This window comes from Staurois parvus, unplaced genomic scaffold, assembly GCF_062004578.1.
Source record: "Staurois parvus isolate SC_StPar_1 unplaced genomic scaffold, SC_StPar_1.0 ptg000464l, whole genome shotgun sequence".
In the NCBI taxonomy this organism is placed as follows: Eukaryota; Metazoa; Chordata; class Amphibia; order Anura; family Ranidae; genus Staurois; species Staurois parvus.
Window position 1 is genome coordinate 2,099,885 of NW_028318260.1, and position 14,629 is coordinate 2,114,513.

General features: G+C 42.9%; 1 long non-coding RNA gene across 1 annotated transcript; it reads left to right on the forward strand.

The window, feature by feature from the left end:
- Positions 1-6,790: 6,790 nt before the first annotated feature.
- Positions 6,791-13,015, forward strand: LOC149452787 (uncharacterized). Its single transcript, XR_016314839.1, has 2 exons — positions 6,791-6,925; positions 12,560-13,015. It is a non-coding gene; the product is annotated as an uncharacterized LOC149452787 (long non-coding RNA).
- The last annotated feature ends 1,614 nt before the right edge of the window (positions 13,016-14,629 follow it).

Below are 14,629 nucleotides of genomic sequence, written 5' to 3' on the forward strand. Positions count from 1 at the left end.
CGTTAAAATACATTCTGAGCAGTTAGCCTTTGTGGTTTCACAGACATTGCAGCTGCTAGGCTAGAACATATTGTTTCCACAAGAAATGAGGGGGAGGAAGTGAGCTGATGACCTGCTTCTGCAAACAAATGCTTTTAGAAAGCTTAAAGCTTTAAGGGGAATTCTGCAATATTTGGGTGCTGCCACACCAGAATACTACAGGCCATTCACAAAGCACAGCGCTGCTCATGCATGAGCAGTGGGCACCTGGCTGTGAAGCCACAAGCTGTCACAGCTGGGTGCCCACACTAAAGATGCTGGCTCCGGAGAGAGAAAACGGCTGGTGAAACCAGCCATGTGGAAGACACCGCTGGACCAAGGGACCGGTAAGTGTGTGTATTTTAAAAGTCAGCAGCTACAGTTTTTGTAGCTGCTGACTTTTATTTTTTTTTCAGCTGGGACTCGGCTAGTAAACTTTGAAACGAACAAAAAAAAAACTTTCTCCCTGCAAGCTAAAGGAATAATATGCTTGTATGCATTGCATACTAGCATGTTATGAGAGACATACCTTGAGTCTCAGTTCACACTACTACAACCTGAAAGTTGCACGACTTACAGTGTGACTTTGCCAGGTGACTTGAGTACTACTTTGAAGCAACTCTGAAGCAACTTTCAGGGAATGCCTGGGTAATCTTCCTGTAATTATAAATATCAAGTGTAGGCGAGCGCTGGAACTATAAAGCAGCTAGCACAAAGGTATAGGTAACAACTCCTTATGGATAAAATATAGAAAGTGCAGCGCTAAAAAAAGTGAATGATATTATAGTGAAATAATAAAGTGCAATGTCAATCTCACATATAGCAACAAAAATGATCAGCAGAACAGTCAAGTGCAACATATATGAAAATCAATAAATTATTCAATAAATGTGGAACAGTAAAGTGCAGCATATCAAGTGGGATTAAATAAAGTCCATATAATATATCAGTGGAGTAAAAACTAAAAATGTCTGTGAGGATATAGGTACGGCAATCACAGTGAAATACTGTGAAGTGATCCAATAGGGAATCCACCACCTCTGTCAGATGTACACTCACCAGACATCTACTGGTAAACAGCATGCAAGCACATCTCATCTGGACACAGGTAACAGCATTGAAGCCTCTGCATAGGATGCTCAGCCAAGGGCAAAATGCAGGTGAACCCTCTCCTATGAGGAATAGCTCACCACAGGAGCCAGAAATTGTATATAGTGTAGTATTTTATTAAATAATGAATAAAAGACAATCCACGTGGAAGAACAAGTAAAATGAAAGTAAATGGAGTACCAAGATGGCCGCCGTTCCAATATTCGGCAACAGTGGCATGACGTCAGCAAGTGTGGCTCCACCTGACGTGTTTCGTGCGCGTGCACGTCTTCAGGGTGTACCCCGTATGAGCACAAGTCAGATAGAAGTCACCTTGAAGTAGTACAGGAACCTTTTCTAAAGTCGGAGTGACTTCAGTAGTGCTAATTAAGACAGCTCTCATTGACTAACATGGGATTTCACATATCATGCAACTTGGGGTCTCATAAGTTGGATGCAAAGTGCGGCAGTGTGAACAGACCCTTAAATGAAGCCCTCCACCTACAGAGGCTTCCATCTTCACTTGTCTTCCTTCCGGGTTTGCGAGCTGCAGCCTCTGGAATGGTGCAAACTCCAAGTGCAATGAGGTTCCAGGGGATTTGAGGATAACCACAGTATGAGCAGCTCCAACAACTCATCCGACCAGCAATGAGACATGAGCATAAAACAACAAATAAAGAAACGCTCCCTACCCTGTGGAAGTCAATAGAAATTCACTTTAATGTTGGGTTAAAAAGCATGACATGAAAGAGTGCCCAAATTGATACATCACCAAGCCAGTGGAGAGGAGAAACACATATTCCCAGAAGCTGGAGGATGACACATGATTCTGAAACCAAAAGAAGGTTGCTCAGCCCAGGAGCCTCAGGACAGTGGGAGAAGTGTGTGAATGGCAGCCGCCATGATCATTTAGATGGCACGTCCGCTGGAAGTCACGTGTCCCAAATCCGAATGTACTGTCATACACCTGGTGAGAGACCGCCCGAACAAAGGCTGGTGAGGGCAAACTGAAAGCCTAGGGGAGCACCCAAACCATGTCAAACCAAAGGAGAAAAGCCGGTCATCATGACAACATGTTTCCGGGACTTGCCCCTTCTTCAGATCATGACATGTGTATGACAAAACAGTCGGATCTGGGACATGTGACCTCTGGCGGATGTACCATCCTAGTGATTCCAGTCGCTGCCATCCACACACCCTTCCCACTGTCCTGAGGCTCATGGGTTGAGCAACCTACTGTTCGGTCCAGGATCATGTGTCATCTTCCAGCTTCTGGGAATATGTGTTTCTACTTCCAGCTCTTTGGCTTTTTCCCTCTGTTTTCACCTGGTTATCTGGCTAATAACACGCCTCCTGTGTTAGTGAGACACCACTCTGGAGGAATGAGCACAGGACCTGGAAGACATCAGCATTGTCAGTCTGGGGTGATGGGAGTGTTAAATGTATTAGCAGAATTAAATGCACTAACAAATTGAAGCTAAACTCAAGCTCACACTTTATAATCAGTTACAGTAAACAGTTTTTTCCTTTTGAGATAAAGGTTTTACATGAATAAATAAAAGCTGATCATTTTAATCACCCCTGTCAGAGTAAAATGGTTTGTCTCATCCATGTAAACTGATACATTCTGCTGGAGAGTTTGTGCTTCAGAAAAACAATAGGCTTGCTGGCTGGATCACCTGATGAAAGAAGAAGAAAGGAAGTCTAAAAAAGAAAATTGAATACAGCTATCACATCTATGAATTGGTAAGCTGCAATAAAAGTTTGCTTTTGGGTTTATTACCACTTGAAGTTTAGTCCAAAATCAAAGTCCAGAATTTATACAGCTTGTTGCACTAGTGAGGAGAAACGGGTGCTGATTGAAGTGAAGGGATACCCCTTTCACACAGCACAAAGGTTCAGAGCTTGGGCTGTCAATCACAGGCTGTGTGCTGAAGCTCCCTCCCCTGTCACCTTTTTTACCTCTTGGTGTCAAAAAAACTTGTCAGAAGTGACTCATGCAGATAGCAGAGGAATGAGACGGCAGAAACAAGTGAAACCTAGTGCCCTGGACAGAGACAAGTACACACTATAGAGGGATATGCTTTGTTCACATTTCATGTGTGAAGTTTATAACCACTTTAACTGCAGCCTCAGCTACACAAAAAATGTTCGTCACCTGCCCGCTCAAGAATATATAACTGACCAATACATATAAAACAGTAATTCATATATGTACAAATATAAAAAAAGAATAATCTCATGCAAGTGAAAAGGTGCTCAATGATAACTAAGACAGTCCTAAAAAATAAATACTGTGCAAAAAATACTTCCAAAATACAGTATAACAGTTCCCTTTGAAGTGTATAAAACAGTCCCATTTAAATTGACTGTTCCAGGATCCTCCTTATTTCTGCCATAAACACCAATGTGATTCACTAATCCCTAATCAGAGAGGTCAGCATACTGTATGCTTTGTTTAATAAACCCAGACTCAAATTCAGATTGCTCCCCAGATGGTCCCGATCATTCGGCATATATATATATATATATATATATATCTATATATATATCTATATATATATATATATATATATATGTATATATATTTAGACATAAAGAAAGTGTCTCTCATAGTGCAAATTGCCTAAAACACCATTTATTAGACAAGAAACACACTTAAACGCGTATAAAAAAGCATCGGCATTAAAGTATAGTCACCAAATGGCATAGAGCTGTACTTCTGGTAAAGTCTTAGGCAAAGACATCACAAGGGAGGCTCTACCCGACGCATTTCGTCATACCATATATCTTCTGGAAATTTGAGTCCACCCTGTGCCTTCGTGAATATATATAGAATAAAACCAAGGCTCATTGTGAGACAGCCACACCTCGATCTAGATTCTGTGACCGGAAATGATTCCATGATAAGAAACTAAACCAAGCCCTACAATGACCTCCATTCTAAAGGAAGCATTAACAAAGCTGATTGAAACCAAGCCTCAGAAGCTCAGGTTTCACAGCTAATTGACACAGTTGTTCAGATGTTCATATCAGGTTTACATCATATATGGTTTTGAAACGATTACTATAGAAGTCAATAGCCTGTAATCCACACCAGAACTTGAAGGCACTGCTCAGAAATTGTACATGACTCTTTTTCAAACCGCACTGAATCCACACTAAATCCGCACCACCACTGCAATGGACATATGTGAATAGGCACCATAGGAAGCAAAGTCTTTTTACATGCCATGCAAATTGGATGTGGTTCAAATCCACATATATGTGAACCAGCACTTAAGGTGATCAAAATTTGTAAAATCATAAAAAAATATCCATAATAGCCTACATAAAAAACAAAATAAATATGAATTAATATTGCATTGTAGCCTGGATAGAAAGCTCAAATAAAGTTTAGTAATATGACAGTAACCACTAAATAAAATTTATTGTATATAGGGCAGGGGTAGGCAACCTTTGAGAGGTGGAGATCTACCTCAACAACATGAAAGATCAAAGATCACCGGGGTTCAGCGCCATTTAAAAAAAAAAATTAACTAGCAAGGCCTAACTAAATAGCAAGGAAAATGTAAAAAATTATAATAAAACAAATGTCACTAAAAATACAAATATAGCTTACCTTAACCACTTGGTAACCACGCTATAGCCAAATTCATGGCCAAATGATGTCCTTCCAGAATGAGCCCTCCTGCACTCCCCCAGCAGCACGCAACCGGCAGTCTCTGTGATCGCTGTGTCCTATGGACACAGCTGATCACGTGATGAGGTAAAAGGCCAATCACAGCGGCCTTTTACCACGTGATCAGCTACGTCCAATGACACAGCAGATCATGGAGTAAATACAGTTGCCGGTTATCGTCAGCACTTTTCTCACGCTGTCACAGCGTGAGGGAAGTACTGCCAATAACCAGCAGCTGTCACAGAGCAGATCAGCACCGATCATCAGGGCACTGATGATCAGTGCCCTGCAGTGCCGCCCAGCAGTGCCACCCACGAGTGCCCAGCAGTGCCTCCCATCAGTGCTCATCAGTGCCCAGCTGTGCCACCCATTAGTGGCCCCCAGCAGTGCCACCCAGCAGTTGCGCCCATCAGTGCCACCCAGCAGTGCCCGTCGGTGCTGCCCATAAGTGCCACCAGTCAATGTCATTAGTCAGTGCTGCCAGTCAGTGCTGTCAGTCAGTTCCATCAGTCAGTGTCGGCCGTCAGTGTCGCCCATCAGTGCCGCCTATAAGTGACCATCAGTGGTGCCTATCAGTGCTCATCAGTGCCGCCTATCAGTGACCATCATTGCTGCTTATCAGTGCAGCATCATCAGTGCCTTCTCATCAATGCTAACCAGTGCCACCTCATCAGTGCCACCTCATCAGTGCAGCCTATCAGTGCCCATCAGTGCTGCCTATCCATACCACCTCATCAGTGCCCATCAGTGCTGCCTATCAGTTCCCATCAGTGCTGCCTATCAGTGCACATCAGTGAAGGAGAAAAATTACCTGTTTGCAAATTTTTTTAATAGTAACAAAGAAAAATTTTTTTTTTCAAATGTTTTGTTTTTTTTTATTTATAGTGCAAAAAATAAAAAACCCAGTGGCAATTAAATACCACCAAAAGAAAGCTCTCCAAATTTCATATGTGCACAGTGTTGCATGACCGCGCAATTGTCACTCAAAGTGCGACGGCGCTGAAAGCTGAAAATTGGCCTGGGCACGAAGGGGGTATAAGTGCCCAGCAGGCAAGTGGTTTAAAATAGACAGTGTCAGTTAGTAGGACAGTGGACGGTGTCAGTAGGGCAGAGGTTGGTGTCAGTCAGCAAGTGGTGGACAGTGTCAGTAGGGCAGAGGCTGGTGTTAGTCAGTAGAGCAGTGTATGGTGTCAGTAGAGCAGAGGATGGTGTCAGTCAGCAGGGCTGTGGACAGTGTCAGTAGGGCAGAGGTTGGTGTCAGTAGGGCAGAGGTTGTGTCAGTAGGGCAGTGGATGGTGTCGGTAGTTTTTATTTTTACATTTTTATTTTATAATACATTTCACAATTTTTTTAGGAGCCCTGTTGAAAGAGGAGCATTTGGGGGAAGGGCCAGGCAGCAGAAAAAAGGAGAAACAAGGATGGGAGGGATAGTGGGGGAGGCGTTTACAAGAACTGATCCCCGGGATTTTCCTCCTGCAGCAGCTGTACACTGATGGAAGGGCGAGGAGGAGATGCTAGTTTTCAGCTGCTCCAGGACAATAAAGGAGTTTGTCAGAAGGCAGGTGTTTTTAAAAAATCTGAACTTCCAGCAAGTGGCTGGGGATTGGGATTTTTCTGCCCCCAGCTACCCTGGTGCCTTAAGGCTGGTGTCTAAGCAGCTGTATGCTGGGTGCCAGCAGACAGCTGCTTAGGCAGCTGCCTTAGGGCAACATGATGGGCGGGGGCAGAAAAATCCCAATCCCCAGCTACTTGCTGGAAATTCAGATTTTTTAAATACCTGTCTATGGGAGGGAAGGGGGGGGGGGAGACACTGATAGTGGGGGGAAGGGGGGCAGAGGACACTATCGTAGGGGGGTGATATGAAGGGCAGTAGTGGACACTACTATGGGGGTGGCACTACTGTTATAGAGTTATTATGCAAATAATGTGACCCTACTTGCATATGGTAATATTGCATTGCCTTATACCTCCTGTTTCCTGTTCTATGCTGACCTGGATGTAGTTCTGTGTACAACATGATTCCTCACACCAGCATCTTGTGTTGTCTGCATTCCTGTACATGAAACATGGTGTCAGAAGTGACTTGAATCAGGACTGAGCCTCTTGTTTGGAGCACAGCAGCTTTGGGAAACACAGGTTTGTGAACTACAGCCTGAGACTGTGGACTTTCTGATATTTGATAGCTCAGAGGCTTACTGACAATATGACTGCTATGAATTGCATACTTCCCCCAGAGGGGATGACAATGAGTGGGGATTGGAGCAGCAATTGGGAATGTTTCAGAGCTGAATTTGAAGATTATTCTCTGGCTACAGGCTTGAATGAGAAATCTTCAGCAGTGCAGGCAGCAACTCTGAGAAGAGTCATGGGCAGTGAATGCAGGCATGTGTATAAACACAATCTGACCCTCACAGGAGATCAGCAACACAATGTTACAGCCATTCTAAATGCACTGGAAGCTTATTTCAAACCTGCTAAAAATGTCATTTATGAAAGGTATGTGTTTGGATGCTGCAAACAAGAAGAGAGAGAATCTTTTGATAACTTTGTTACACGCTTGAGAGAAAAGGCAGCAACTTGTGAATATGGTACACTCAGAGACGAATTGATAAGGGACAAAATTGTTCTTGGTATTGCTAGCGAGAGCACACGCAGGCGCCTCCTAAGAGAACATGAGTTAACTCTACACACAGCCATTGAGACGTGCCGTACAGCAGAGCTCACTGACAGACGTCTGAAAGTTATGGAACAGGACAGACAGCAGACTGACAGCATAAACATTGCAATGCAGCATCGCAACATAAACAAACTTCAGCAACGCCGCCTGATGAGCACTAATACTGCCAACCCTACAGCTTGCAAATACTGTGGGACTGTGCATCAAAGAATTAAAGAGCAGTGTCCAGCTTATGGGAAGTATTGTAAGTCTTGTGGAAGAACAAACCATTTTGCTAACGTTTGTTTGTCAAGTAAACGACGGCCATCAATAGGCAAATTACACAATGTGGAGAACACATCCACATATGAGGAAGAGACACACACCACTGAAGTTATATACAGCAGTGAATTGATCGGCACTGTGCAATCCAGAGGAAAGAAATGGTTTGTCACTTTACATTTAAATAATAAGCCCCAATCCTGCCAGCTCGATTCAGGAGCAACTTGTGATGTCATGTGCTTAAGAGACAAAATGGTGTTAGCACCAGAAGCACGTCTACTGCCAAGTGACACCAAGTTAAAGTTATATTCAGGTGCGATTATGAAATCTCTAGGGCTCTTCAAGACAGAATGTGCCATACGTGGACTAACACACAAGCTGGAGTTTGAAATTGTGGAAGCCTGCCAAAAGCCACTGTTGTCTGGCTCAACCTGTGAGCGTCTAGGGCTGATACGTTTCTCCGTCCCTGCAGAGCTTAATGTGATGGACAATCTATCCAAGGGGCCCTTGACAAAACAACTGCTGCTAAAGGAATTTAGTGATGTGTTTACTGGGCCAGTGGAATCTGTACCAGGGGAAGTTCATTTCGACCTTGATGTGAGTGTCCCTCCAGTCCAATGTGCACCACGCAATGTGCCGGTGGCATTAAAACAAGCAGTTAAGGCACAGCTTGACCAGTATGAGGCCAATGGACACTTGGCACCAGTGAGTGACCCAACTGACTGGATAAGTAACATGGTGATTGTAAGGAAGCCAAATAAGCTACGAATATGCATAGATCCCAAATTCTTAAATATGGCACTGAGACGATCTCACTACATCATGCCAACTCTCGAGGATGTTTTGTACAAGCTGCCAAAGGCACGTCTGTTCACACTTGTTGATGCCCGGGATGCATTTTTACAGTGTAAGTTGGATGATGCAAGTAGTTACATGACAACCTTCTGGACTCCGTGGGGCAGGAAAAGATGGCTCAAACTGCCTTTTGGAGTATCAGTTGCACAAGAGGTGTATCAACGTAAACAACATGAACTATTGGCTGGACTCAGTGGTATTGAACCAATAGCTGATGACATCCTTGTGGTTGGCTGTGGGGACACAGATGAGGAAGCAGAGCAAGATCATGATGGCAAACTGCTGGAACTGATGAATCGTTGTAGGCAGGTAAAATTGAGACTTGGCATGAAAAAACTGCAATTCAAGGTCAAAGAGGTCCGCTTTCATGGACACATTCTAACCTGGGAGGGTTTGAAGGCTGACCCAGAAAAAATCAGAGCCATACTGGATATGCCGCAGCCAGCAAATGTGAAATCCCTGCAACGCTTCATTGGATTTGTTACCTACCTAGCAAAATTCCTACCACACCTCTCTGAGGTCTGCGAGCCATTGAGAAGGCTTCTGGACAAGGACGCTGTTTGGCATTGGCTTCCTAAGCATGATAATGCAGTGCAGGACATCAAACGCTTGGTCACGGACACACCTGTCCTGAAGTACTATGACGTTACAAAACCTGTAACTATTCAAAGTGATGCAAGCAAAACTGGACTTGGGTGTTGCCTATTGCAAACTGGCCAGCCTATCGCTTTTGCTTCAAGGGCACTGACTCTTACGGAACAAAACTACGCACAAATAGAAAAGGAGTGTCTGAGTATAGTGTTTGCCTGCCAGTGCTTTCATCACTACCTCTATGGGCGCGACGAGATCACGGCAGAAACTGACCATAAACCTCTGATTTCTATTTTCAAGAAACCCCTTTTGTGTGCACCCAAACGTCTACAGAGCATGTTGCTCACATTACAAAACTATTGCCTAAATGTTGTCTATAAACCTGGTCCTGAAATGTACATTAGTGACACTCTTAGCAGAGCTACAGCAGCAGGTGGTACACCTGAGTATGCACAACACACAGTTTGCAATGTTCAACGGGACCTGGATGTCCTGTCACAGATTAATCATTCAGACTATTTAAACGTCACGGACCAACGATTGCTTCAGATAAAACAGCACACTGAAACTGATGAGAGTTTGCAGGCTCTTAAATATGTTGTTCTGAATGGTTGGCCTGATTCCAAGTTGGAAGTGCCATTACTTGTGAGAGAATATTGGACTTTCAGAGATGAAATCGCCATTCAGGATGGTATACTGTACAAGGGGCCAAGGGTCATCATTCCTAAATCTTTAAGATCAGAGATGCTGACTCGTATTCATGCCAGTCACATTGGCGGAGAAGCATGCTATAGGCAAGCACGTGATACCCTATACTGGCCCAACATGCAGAATGAGATTAGAGACTTTGTTAGCTGTTGCTCGGCATGCAATGAATATGCGCAGGCACAACAGAAAGAACCTATGATGTCGCATGTGCTGCCCACCCGGCCTTGGCAAATTGTAAGCATGGACTTGCTGAATTATGCTGGCCAGGATTTTCTACTAATTGTTGATCATTATTCTGACTTTTGGGAGATTGAGCTACTTCCTGACCTGTCTGCTGATACTACCATCAAGCGTTGTAAAGCACAGTTTGCACGTTATGGCCAGCCGGATAGAGTAATCTCGGATAATGGACCTCAATTTGCATGCGAGCAATTCAGACGGTTCGCTAAAGATTGGGGATTCGAGCATGTTACCTCATCCCCGAGGCACCCGCAAGCAAATGGCAAAGCGGAATCGGCTGTCAAGATAGTGAAGAATCTTTGTAAGAAGGCCAAGTTTGATGGTACTGATCCGTGGAAGGCCATTCTACATTGGAGGAACACCCCATCTGAAGGCATGGACAGTAGTCCTGCACAGCGCTTGATGTCTAGGAGACTGAAGACTTCATTGCCTGTGGCAAACATATTACTTGATCCTTGTGTGGTTACAGGTGTCCCGGCGAAACTGCAGCGGAGGAAACAGATTGCCAAGCTGTCATACGATGTGTCTGCTAAAGACTTACCTGAACTAAGCATTGGAGAGCCAATCCGTATGAAGCCGCTTCCAGGTGACAGGACCGGTCGCTGGAGACTAGGTTCCTGTGTGCAGAGAGTTGCTCCTCGATCATATCTTGTGGATGTAGAAGGCAGTCTTTACCGCCGCAATCGAGTGGACCTGCGAAAGGCAGAACGATTCACCACACAAGCCTATGAGCATCCTGCACGTGATCCTCCTGAGGTTCTCAATGCCCCGAGTCCTACTGGACCATATACTCAAAGCAGAGAGAACTCTGCTGTCATATCGGGATACAATGAGGATGACAAAATGCAGCCACATATCCCGTCAAGTTCTTCTTTGCCAAACACACCAGCCAGGAAAGAGGGTAGCTCCTTATCAACACCTTCTGGAGCTGAACGGATTTCCCCAGGCAAAATCCCTGTGGTCTTGCGTAGTGGTCGAGTTTCAAGACCACCAGATAGACTCAATCTGTAGTGTATCTACCAGTAACACAGTATGCCATGTTCAAGACTGTTCAGGATCTGTTTTAGTTTAATTGTTTATAAGGTTTGAATTGAATGTAAAAAAGGGAGATGTTATAGAGTTATTATGCAAATACTGTGACCCTACTTGCATATGGTAATATTGCATTGCCTTATACTTCCTGTTTCCTGTTCTATGCTGACCTGGATGTAGTTCTGTGTACAACATGATTCCTCACACCAGCATCTTGTGTTGTCTGCATTCCTGTACATGAAACAACTACCCATAGCAGTTTCCTCTACACAACACCTCCCCCCCAGTAGTGTCCTCTGCCCCCCTTTCCGCCATAGCAGTGACATCTGCCCCCCCCCCCCCCCAGCAATGTCTTCTGACTCTCTTTCCCCCAGTCTTCTCCGCTGCTGCTGGCATTCTCAGAGTGGAAGACAGCAGGACTCAGGACAGAGAGCAGGAAGAGGAGCTTGCCAAATGAACTTTTCATATTACCAAGCTGGTAATTGGGTGCTAGGACCAACAGGTAGTCCACAATCCATGGGTTGCCAACCCCCGAATAGGGCACATGAACCATAAAGCCCTCTAGTGGCCAAAAACAGTTAAAAAATGTAAATATTTTTATACCATCCTTACCCACCAGGATACACATGCAATGTACATAAGTAACAATACATAAATTAACCATAAAAACATTAATGGACCACATTCATAATCTGTTTGCATGGCTGCTCAAAAGCCAATATTGAACACCCATACAAATGATCGAATTCAATTCAACATGATAATAAAATTAGCTTATATAATAAAATATTCCTTTTATTATTAAATTAATGTGTATTAAAAATACAGGTGGTGGCAACTAAACAACATGTTAGAAAGGACTTGAACACTAGTCAATTAAATGATATTTTATTTTTTGTTATTTTCGTTTTCAGCCACTAGAGGGCTTTATGGTTCATATGTGCTATGTGCAATAGATTTTATTTGGTGGTTGCTCTTATATTACTAGAGTTTATTTTAGCTTTCCATCCAGGCTACAATGCAAGATTCATTAATATTTATTCAGTTTTTTTATGTGGGCTATTGTGGATATTTTTTATGAATGTACTAATTTTTGTTCACCTTGAGGCTTGGTTTCATTCAGTTTTGTTAATGCTTCCTTTAACGTGTAGGCCATTGTGAGACTTGGTTTCGTTTCTGATCATGGAATCGTTTCCGGTCACAGAATCGAGTTTTGGTTGTACTATATATATATATATATATATATATATATATATATATATATATATACACAGGGTGATTGAAAAGTAATTCCCTATTTTAAACTATTTATAAATTTTTTATGTTAAGTTACTTTTTTTTCAATTATTTAATGTATGTTCCTTAATCTATAACAATTAAATCTGTATTGTTGTTTTTCTTTTCAGATTGATTATTTTGTTTTAAAATTCGAAGCCCCATAAAGATGTCCAGACGTTTAACTGTACAAGAGCATGCACGCTACAAAGTTTGGAAATCAGTTGTTCAAGTGCAAAGATGGTGGAGGACTATCAAAGGAAAACATGCTCAGATCGATGCAAAAACCCTCAAGAACTGTCATGCAAAACTCATGGCGACAGGTTCTGTAATGGATGCTCAAAGAAGCGGTCGCCCTTCCAATGCCAGTGAGCTGGAGGTAGTGAGAACAATTCAAGAAATGTTCACTCAGAACCCAAAAAAGTCCATTCGACAAGCAGCAAGGGAAAGTGGCCTCTCTTTTCACTGTGTACGAACTGTGCTCAAGAAGAATTTTTAATAAAACTCCATGTTATGTGTGTTCTTCTCATATTCATTTTTTGTAAAAAATAATGATTTAAAAATAAATTATAAGATATTTAAAATAAGGAGTTACTTTTCAATCAATATATCCATATATATATATATGCAATGGCACAGGGCGGACTCCTAGCCCCAGAAGACTTTTTGTATATTCCCTGTGATGTCATCACGTAAGAGTTTACTGGAGGTACAGCTCTATGACGTTTGGTGACTATATTTTAATACTAATGCTTTTTTATACACTTGTAAGTGCGTTTCTTGTCTAAATAATGGTGTTTTAAGGAATTTACACTATGAGAGGTATTTTCTTTCTTCTCCACATGAATCTATATATATGCCGAGCAATCTGGACCATTTGAGGAGCGATCTGAGGTTATGTGGTCTGGCTTGATAAACATGAGTTCCAGTCTGGGTTTATTAAACAAAGCATATGCTGACCTCTCTGATTAAGGGGTCAGTGAATCTGGTAAGCATCCATCCTATATTCACGGTGGTGTTTATGGAAGAAATAAGGAGGATCCTGAAACAGTCAATTTAAAGAGGATTGTTTTATACACTTCAAAGGGGACTGTTATATTTGGAAGTATTTTTTGCACAGTATTTAGTTTTTAGGACTGTCTTATTTATCATTGAGCACCTGTTCACTTGCATGAGATTATTCTTTTTTTTTATATTTGTGCATATATGAATTTTTGTTTTATATGTATTGGTTAGTTATATTTTCTTGGTATATTTATGCACATTATTGTTATATATATTAGCGCAACACCTGTTTGATTAGTTGATCGGAGAGGATATCCTCTTTTTGTGTTTGCAGCTTTAATTTCATCCTGCACACATTTGCACGGTTTTCATTTCTTATTAAATGTTCATCTTATTACAATCCCACAATGCATCACGTTTTGTGAATGGGCAGAGGAGATCTGTCATTCTGCTGCTCCTCCATCTATTCATAGTCTGCAATGCATTGCAGGGGTGTAGTGTAGCCAGGTGCTGGGCTATAGCAATGTGGAGAAGGAGACATTGCCTTTTATACTTCTCTGCCTCTACTGAGATACTGATGGTTTGCTGCCCCATTCTCCTGTGACCAGCAGGAGGAGAGCTAAAGCCAAGCAAGCCCATAGACCTCAATGGAAAACATTGAGAATCCTTGGAGTTGTAGTTTGAGACAGCAGCCACATAATTGGATAAATGGGCTCCTTACACTGTAATTCCCAAGAGCCACTGGGGCAAGGCAGAGGAGTGGAGCTGCTTTTCTGAGACTGCTCAGCTAGGTTCTTCCTCTTGGTGCCGAGGGAATCATTTAAAGCACATCTGCTGCATACTTACCAGACTGTTGAGAGGTCAGACCAGCGGAAACACCTGAGGGAGTACAGCACAGACCGCAGGGAGGCCAGAGCATCCTCCCACCCTGTACTTCTCCCTGACAATTCTCCAGAGGCATTCTGTGGAGAGATTGAGGGGGCCCCCTTTCTTTCAATGAGAGTTCACAACAGCACCATAGGGACAGGTGAGAGGGCACTGCCCATTGTTCTCATTGCTAGTAGGGACTGAGTTACTGGAGGCAGGACAATAAGTATACCTATACTGTACCTATACTGCACCTGTACCACACCTATTCCACACCTTTACTGCATTTATATTGCACCTATACTGCATGCTGCTTTGCTAAAATTGTG